At 41.9% G+C, this 9,925-nt stretch overlaps 1 pseudogene; it reads right to left on the reverse strand.

The window, feature by feature from the left end:
• The window catches only part of LOC123990357, a 1,592-nt pseudogene extending 759 nt beyond the window's left edge, over positions 1-833 (reverse strand).
• Between the last annotated feature and the right edge of the window lie 9,092 nt (positions 834-9,925).

Genomic DNA, 9,925 nt, shown 5'->3' on the forward strand with positions numbered 1-9,925 from the left:
CACCATGACGTCCTCCTCCATAGCCTCGCCCCCCCCCCTTGTCTCTGTCCCCCTTGTCTCTGTGTGCTCATACTTATGTGAGGTGTCTCCCACGTAGCGACCTTTTGCTGCAGAAGAAACCTCCGCTAGCATTGCCTCAGTGCGGCAGGGGGAAGCCGGTGCCAGTCCACACAGTTGAGTGCCAGTCCGGTGCCAGTCCACACAGTTGAGTGCCAGTCCGGTGCCAGTCCACACAGTTGAGTGCCAGTCCGGTGCCAGTCCACACAGTTGAGTGCCAGTCCGGTGCCAGTTCACACAGTTGAGTGCCAGTCCGGTGCCAGTCCACACAGTTGAGTGCCAGTCCGGTGCCAGTCCACACAGTTGAGTGCCAGTCCGGTGCCAGTCCACACAGTTGAGTGCCAGTCCGGTGCCAGTCCACACAGTTGAAACTGGAGTGGGGAGAGGATACAATCACATGTGTACAACAGGACACACAGAGAAAGGAGAGAGAGAGAGATATGTAGATCAAGAGAGAACATCTGAAAAGGAGAAGGGATCACAACCCCAAAGCCACAAGAGAGACTTGCTAAAAGCAAGCTGGCTATAAATATTGTGGTGAAAGAGGTTCTAAACTATTTCCTTTGCACCCCTTACATGAAAAGGCTATTTTTATGACTCATCTCATCATCTGAGACCCCTTGTGCAATGAAATAGTCACCCTGTATGCCCAGAATTTGTAAATAGTTCCTCAGGATGACCAGAGAAGTCTGCAGGGCAGCTTTTTGCTCACTGCTCAAAGTTAAACCGTTGCCAGAAACGAGGTCTAGAGAGTAGAATAACGTCTTGGATTCCATTGCATATATACAGTCTGTTTCACTGAAAAGTAAATACTTTTATTTCTATAAAATAAAGAAGGGGACAGCTGCTAAGCAGGCCCAGTTGCCAGTGTAAACAAATCTCCTTAGTTACGTTTAGTCACAGCAACTGCTGGTTGCTCCCCCAAAAGGAGGCCGCGTTCCAGACCGGGTACAAAGCAGTCGCCATAGAGATCCTAATTCCGAACCCTTTAAAGTTCAACAATGGTCTGAAAATCGCAGCCGTTGTGGTCAGGGAGAAACCTAAACCAGTCCAATTGGAATGAATAGCAGGTGATTCTTTCCGGATTTTACTTATTCAGAAAATAAAAGTAAGGCATGTGATATATGAGAAATTGTGTAATAGAATTATTGTCAACATAAAATACTGTCAAACAATTATAAATACAGTTTATAAGGGTTTTATATCAATTTTCTGTATAAATAGCCTCTAAAATATATGTAAACAGACCATAAATGTATACATTTATGTTTCCTTGGAAAGCTGTGAGTGTTATTATATGTCATAAGTCCTATCATCAACTGACTTCAGACAGTGTATGGCTGTGGATTGACTGTATTGTTTGAATGGAATGTTGACATATTCATACAGAAAACGCCACATATTCGCTTAACCAGTTATTCGAAGGTTACATGCTGTACATTAGTCTTGGCGCTAGGCTCTGCTCCTTCAGGGGTAGCTCACTGCCAGAGCATACATCATGTAAAATGTAATAATAACAGGCAGAGAACATGGTATGCCAATCCCCCTGACCGAACAAAGCTGAGCCCAAGCAGATGGAGGCTGGGTTGGGTGGTGAAAAAGCAGAAAACAGACATGCATAGCGAATAACACATGTAACAGGATATCACCAAGACTACTAGCACATAGCTTGCGGATTTCAGCCATCAGTGTGTGCAAACCTGGTCAACTAATAGACTGACATATTAAGGTTGTGTGATGACTCTAATCGGTGCAATATCACCTGATGCTATCACTCGGGTTTCCTGTATAAACCTGCTGCACTTTATTTATTTTGAAAAAAATAATGAAATGATTCCTTTAAAACTGTCTGGCTAGCTAGCGAGCAAACAGTGCAGATAATCTTCAAATTCATTGTTTTACACAATATCTTATCACAGCACTGGCACCAAGGTTGACCAAATCCCTTACCAAAATGGCTGACCTTTTATACCATAATAAGAAAATACTTGTCCATTTTGTATTTGAAATCCTAATTTATGGCAGTCCTGCTGCACAAATTACGTAGTGACTGCTTGAATCTGACTGTTCTGGACCTTTCTTCTCGGCAGCTAAAGGTCCTGAAGCTTCTGTAACTTGTGCAAGATTCTCTACTTTATGCTGTACCCAGTTCCACGAGGGGCCTAAAGGAGGCTTAGCCCCCCCCCCAATTCAAGCTTGTGCCCTCTCAGTTTTAGTTTTTTGTCCCTATATAAACATAGAAAAACATGTAAAATGATTGAGTGACAGGTTGGCGGCCCAAAACAATCGGTATCTCCGCTGCCCTGTGTCAGCACAATGGACAGAGCGCGCTGCGGTGTGTGTAGGGGGCTATGGAAAGCCACTGGGGCGGTTAGGTATTACTCCTTTTGGTTTCCATAAAAAGCGGGAAAAAACACTTGTTGTCTCTGCGACGTGAATAACGTGATATGAGTCCGACTGTAATATTAGATTTTGATTTATATGGGCAGGTTCAAGATTACCAGGCTCTGGTGAGGAAACAGTGCTGGATGCCTAACTATCCTGCTCCTCTACTGTTCCTATGGGGGGCACTCTGCAGGAATGTCTGCCCTATGATGGGGTGTGTGAGGTGTGTTCATCCCGACATTGACTGACACAATTGATTATGACAGAGCTTTTTGCCGGAGACTGGAGAGGGGAGGGTGTGCTCTGACCCTTTCCTCGGGCTTGGATAAAAAAGGGGAAGGGTGTGTGGCGAAGATGGGCACTTCTCTCTCTCCGCTATTCCTCACTGACTCCCACCTATTTGTGCGCGCTCTTTGTTTCATTGTGCCAATTGTTTGTCAATGTTTATCAATGCCCCGTGAAATACATATTCATCAATGAAGTTAGTGTTAATCACAAAATATCCCCCCATTAATTTAGAATGTTGGATTCTGTAAATGTTGATAATTCATTCAATATAATATACATTCATAGCATTCTCATTCTCCAACTGGAGAATTGTTTGATGAGCTCACAAACTGCACGTTACTTGTGATAAAGAACTTTTGGTTTATTTAATTGCATTTACCAGTTTAGGCCTACTGTCTGTCTGAGATGTCATGAAAGAAGGATTTGGGACCGGAAAGAGAGCAGAGTGGATGCAACAGAAAGGAGGAAGAGAAGTATGCTCACATGTCCCCATCACTTCCATTCAGTGTTAGATTGTGGTGACTAAAGTTAGCTGAAGTTTGTATTGACTACTTAAAGAGAACTGAACCATGGATTACAGTTTCTCCTGGTCCATAGACTACTTTCAGTGTGATGAACCATCTAATATCAAGTTGTAAAATAGTGAACTACTCCTTTAAGGCCCAGTAGGTAAAACAGTTCTCATAAATCCTGCTTTGTGTTCTCTACCCAGCTATTTCCATGACTTCCGCCAGGGCACCAGAACCTTACTGTTTCCCAGGTTCTGTTTGTTTAGTGTAATTGCCTCGGGCAGGAATCAGGTGCCACTGCCTCAGTGGAGACTGGAGACTACAGCGCCCTCACTCATCCTCCTACCTTCCAGCTACCTACCTCCCTCCCTCCCTCCCTTGTCCTCCCCATGGCCCTGACTGCAGCCAGAGAACACAAAGAGACAGAGTGGGGTGACTTTTCCTGTGTATATACACTCTCTCACAAACACATACACAAACATATACACAGGTGCAGCTCATGTTTATTTTCTGCATACTCTACATGCACATGAGCATGTACTCACACACAGTCATACTGAAACACACTAATGCTCAAACACTTTCAACATATGTCTCCCTATTACACCCACAGAAGGCTTTGTCACCCCCCACCGCCCTGATGTTGGAGTTGGTAGGCTGTGGTCCCACTCCTCTGGGAACCTCACCTCCCAGGCGACCAGCGTTGCCAAGGAACTAATCCTGAGGGACAAAAGGTGGGAACGGGGTGGAATACGATGCCTCCATAGCAGGGATCATCAACTAGATTAAGCTGCAGGCCGATTTTTGGTCACTGGGCCGTAACATAATTACAAATCATTTTTTAGACTGCAATTTGACTGCCCAAACAGATATAACATTTGACTAAAACATCATCATTTCAAACCTTTGTATACGATCACGTATATGTATCTATTATGTGTGGGAATAGTTTAGAACATATTTCCACATTTAAAATCACTTGAAGCTGATTTGTTGGTGTTTTTACAGTATTTTATGAACAAACATGAAAATAAACTCTCGGAAAACTTGGAGGGCCAAATAAAATCAGAGAGAAACAGCATCTGATTGGTTGGCGTTGGGCCACGCAATCGTCTGATTTATACCAATGATGTGTTTAAACCCTGGATGACTGACAGGGGGGCTGTATTGAAACCACCACGCAGCCATCTTGGTACTCCTCCAATGTAAAAAAAAAAAAGATTTTGGAAGCTATAGAAATGCATTTATTAATGTCTACATTAGTTTTTGACACATTTATTATATTACAGACACCTTAATGCATACTTTGAAATGATATTAAGTGAGATAAAAATGAAAATAAATAAATGAATAAATAAATAAATAAATAAATAAATAAATAATGAAAATAAACAAATATATAGAAAGATTTTCCTTAAAGTTTATTTTGTTGAGAATACTGTTATTATCCACCTACAACAACAAACATACTTAAATACATGTAATTCTGTCTTTGAAATACTGTAGAATTCCATTAATTCCTTTGGAGGACTGCTCCTACTGGGGAGTGACAATATGGCCAAACAGTGGCTTCATAGCCTCTTAGTGGCTAATACATAGCATTGGCAATGCAGAGTTTATATACAGTACCAGTCCAATGTTTGGACACACCTACTCATTCAAGGGTTTCTCTTTATTTTTTACTATTTTATACATTGTAGAATAATAGTGAATACATCAAAACTATGCAATAACACATATGGAATCATGTAGTAACCTGATGCAGTACTCCATCACTCTCCTTCTTGGTCAGATAGCCCTTACACAGCCTGGAGGTGTGTTAAGTCATTGTCCTTTTGAAAAACAAATGATATTAGTCACACTAAGCACAAGCCAGGTGGGATGGCGTAACACTGCAGAATGCTGTGGTAGCCGTGCTGGTTATGTCACACCCTGACCATAGAGAGCCATTGTTTCTCTATGGTGTAGTAGGTCAGGGCGTGACTAGGGGGTGATCTTGTATATCTATGTCTATGTTGTGTTCTAGTTTCTTTTTCTATGTTGGTGTTTTGTATGATTCCCAATTAGAGGCAGCTGGTATCATTGTCTCTAATTGGGGATCAAATTTAAGTAGTTATTTTTCCCACCTGTGTTTGTGGGATCTTGTTTATGTGTAGTTGCCTGTGAGCACTCATTGTCGTCACGTTTCGGTCATTCGTTATTGTTTTTGTGCGTTTCCGTTAATAAACATGTGGAAACCATATCGCGCTGCACCTTGGTCCGATAGTTCTTACGACAAACGTGACAGGTTAAATTGAATTCTAAATAAATCACTGACCGTGTCAGAACAAATTTCCACTGCTCTAATGTCCATTGCTCGTGTTTCTTGGCCAAAGCAAATCTTTTCTTCTTATTGGTGTCCTTTAGTAGTGGTTTCTTTGCAGCAATTCAACCATGAAGGCCAGATTCACAGTCTCCTCTGAGCAGTTGATGTTGAGATGTGTCTGTTACTTGAACTCTGTGAAGCATTTATTTGGGATGCAATTTCTGAGGCTGCAGTTAACTCTAATGAACTTGTCTTCTGCAGCAGAGGTAACTGTGGGTCTTCCTTTCCTGTGGCTGTCCTCATGAGAGTCAGTTTCATCATAGCGCTTGATGGTTTATGCGACTGCACTTAAAGAAACTTTCAAAGTTCTTGAAATGTTCTGCATTGACTGACCTTAATGTCTTAAAGAAATGATGGACTGTCGTTTCTCTTTGCTTATTTGAGCTGTTCTTGCCATAATATGGACTTTTACCAAATAGGGTTATCGTCTGTATACCACCCCTACCTTGTCACAACACAACTGATTGACTCAAACTCATTAATTAAGAAGGACATTCCAAAAATGTACTTTCAACAAGGTACAGCTGTTGATTGAAATGCATTCCAGGTGAGAAGTATGTTGAGATAATGCCAAGAGTGTGCAAAACTGTCATCAGGGCAAAGGCTGGCTACTTTTAAGAATCTCAAATATAAAATATATTTTGATTTGTTTAACACTTTTTTGGTTACTACTTTATTCCATTTGTATTATTTCATAGTTTTGATGTCTTTACTATTATACAATGTAGAACATAGTAAAAACCTGGAATGAGTAGGTGTGTCCAGATTTTGACTGGTACTGTACATAATTGGTTTATACCCATTCAACACATATCTCTCACACACACACACACACACACACACACACACACACACACACACACACACACACACACACACACACACACACACACACACACACACACACACACACACACACACACACACACACACACACACACACACACACACACCACCCCCTCATCTTGCGATAGGCCATGGGTAAGTTATTTGCACTGAGCTGAGAGTAGACAGAAAGATCAAGAAAAGAGAAAGAGGGAGAGAGATGACTTAATAAAGAAGTGTCTGTGGTGTAATGGAGCGCTGAGACACAATGCCAAGAATGTGGTGAGAGCCCTGGGTTCGCTGGGTTTCTCACACACACACACGTTCATAGTGTGTGAATGTACACACACATCTTTGCACGTACGATAAATGGATAAACATACTCCTTGCAGCAGTGAAGTCTGGATTAGCAGTGGATAAATGTCTTGATCCAGACTAGGACTGCATCCCAGTCTCAACTGATCCGCTATCCCCTTTACATGGTGAATGATTCTGCATTGCCCAACACCTACATATTCAACACAGCAATGGGCAGTGTCACAATCACAGTACTCTAAATCTATGGCTTCATTTCCAAAGGGATTGTGTGTCTGTGTAGCGGCCTTTTGACTCAGTGCATTGGTCCATATCCCACTTCATTATGATACGCTAATTTATTGAAACTGTCACACATTTTCTCACACCCCTCCACTGCAGCCCAAACCCAATTTTGTCAGAACAGATCCACTGTGTTTGCAGTCTGACCGCTGGTCAGGTCAGGGTCAGGCTTCACTGTGAGGTTTGAACTGCTTCTCGACTGCTGGGTCTGGAGTAGGCAGGTTCCCAGGCTCCTTTGCTCTTAACTCCAGATTAATTATGCTCTACTGAGCTGGAAACAAACTGGTGCTCTTCCCACTGCTCACCAGCAGTGCTGGCTATCTCTCTCTCTCTCTCTCACACACACACACACACACACACACACACACACACACACACACACACACACACACACACACACACACACACACACACACACACACACACACACACACACACACACACACACACACACACACACACACACACACACACACACACACACAAATACAATGAGTATACCAAACACTTTCCTAATATATTGAGTTGCACCCTTTTGCCCTCAGAACAACCTAATTTCGTCAGGGCATGGACTCTACAAGGTGTCGAAGGTGTTCCACAGGGACACTGGCCCATGTTGACTCCAATGCTTCCCACATTTGTGTCAAGTTCTCAAGTTCTTCCACACCGATCTCGACTAACCATTTCTGTATGGACCTTGCTTTGTGCACGAGGGAATTGTCATGTGTGATGCACACAAAATGTATGGTCACATTTGTGTTTATGTATTGTTCCTTTGTATTGGGGAAGAATCCTTTTACTGAAATGTCAGTCCTCCAAGGTTTTGCCATTGCGATACATTTATTCTACTGTTGGCCAGTAGGGGACAGTGACACGTGTTCACTTCACACTGGGACTATATGTGATCCTGCACCTGTGTGTTCTCATAATTGAGAGAACCTTAGAAAGAGGAGCCACTTTCTCCTGTTTCATCATTAATCCTGTGTTACAGGTCAGTTTTAGTGCAAAATTATGCTGAATACAAAAATATAGTTTTGTAACTTGCCTGATGAAGTGAATGTAATGGTTGTGAAAAACATAGTAATTGTAAAACTGTGTACTATACAGAAAACGCATGTCGAGTGTAAAATCTAATGATGGCGGTGCTTTCCTTTGATCTAGGAAAAAACTAAGTTAACTCATGACCATTTATATTTTTGAAAAAGACACTCCTGACAATATCCTAAGGGTTTAGAGAACATAATGTTGTAACTGTGATGTTTAAGAACTTTTTAATTGTTGTGCTGTAAATGTTAGAAAAGCCTCTAGCTTTTGGCTAACTCCTGTTAGCTGTTTGCTAACTCCGGTCAGTTGGTTGCTAGCTTGCTAGGTTTTTGCTAGCTTGTTCAGTAATTTTCCAATAATTAGCATTAATGTCATTTGTAATAGTCTGGTCTTTCTATCAGCCCTTCGTACACTGGGTGAATGTATTTTGAGCATGGGTATGAAGTAACTTCAAATAAATTATACCAGTCTTTAAAGGCTTTCATGATTTAGAGTCTCCTATGGGGCTATAGTGGGCAACAGCCAACTACATCATTATAACCTAAACAGGTGAATTCAAGTTAAGAATAAATGTGTTTGGGGTATAAATGCAAAGAATTTTAGGATGTGAATTGAATTGGAATTTAATATTTTTTATGTGTAAATGTATGTATTTTTTTATATGTTTATATAATATATATATAATAATAATAAAATAATTGAGAATCTTTGAAAGAGAAGCCACGTTCTCCTGTTCCATCATTTATCCTGTGTTAAATTCATTTTTATCTACTGCACCAGTCCCTAAACTGGGACCTGTAACACATGCTGAAACAGGAAAGGGCCTTCAGCAAACTGTTGCCACAAAGTTGGAAGCACAGAATCATCCAGAATGTCATTGTATGCTGTAGTGTTAAGAATTCCCTTCACTGGAACTAAGGGGCCTAACCCGAACCATGAAAAACTGCCCCAGACCAGTGGAGGCTGCTGAGGGGAGGACGGCTCATAATAATGGCTGGAATAGAATGGCATCAAACATATGGAACCTATGTGCTTGATGTATTGGATATCATTACACTTCGAGCCCGTTCTCCCCAATTAAAGTGTCACCAACCTCCTGTGCCCCAGACCATTATTCCTCCTCCGCCAAACTTTACAGTTGGCCCTATGCATGGGGCAGATAGCGTTCTACTGGCATCCGCCAAATCCAGATTCGTCGGCCGGACTGCCAGATGGTGAAGCGTGATTCATTAATCCAAAGAAAGCGTTTCCACTGCTCCAGAGTCCAATGGCGGTGAGCTTTACACCACTCCAGCCAAAACAAACACTTCAGCACTCGCTTTGGTACTTGTTGCTCCTAGATGTTTCCACTTCACAATAACAGAACTAACAGTTGACTGGGGCAGCTCTAGCATGGCATATATTTTACGAACTGACTTGTTAAAAAGATGGCATCCTATGACGGTGCCACGTTAAAATTCACTGAACTCTTCAGTATGGGCCATTCTACTGCCAATGTCTGTATGTGGAGATTGCATGGCTGTGTGCTCGATTTTATACACCTGTCAGCAACGGGTGTGGCTGAAACAGACGAATCCACTCATTTGAAGGGATGTCCATATACATACAAAAAATCACTAAAGCTGGAGACTCTTATCTCCCTCACAAGCTTTAAGCACCAGGTGTCAGAGCAGCTCACAGATCCCTGCACCTGTACATAGCCCATCTGTAAATAGCCCGTCCAACTACCTCATCCCCATACTGTATGTATTTATTTATTTGGTTTCTTTGCACCCCAGTATCTCTACTTGCACATTCATTTTCTGCACATTCTACCATTCCAGTGTTTAGTTGCTATATTATAATTACTTCACCA

This window comes from Oncorhynchus gorbuscha, linkage group LG12 (assembly GCF_021184085.1).
Source record: "Oncorhynchus gorbuscha isolate QuinsamMale2020 ecotype Even-year linkage group LG12, OgorEven_v1.0, whole genome shotgun sequence".
NCBI lineage: Eukaryota > Metazoa > Chordata > Actinopteri > Salmoniformes > Salmonidae > Oncorhynchus > Oncorhynchus gorbuscha.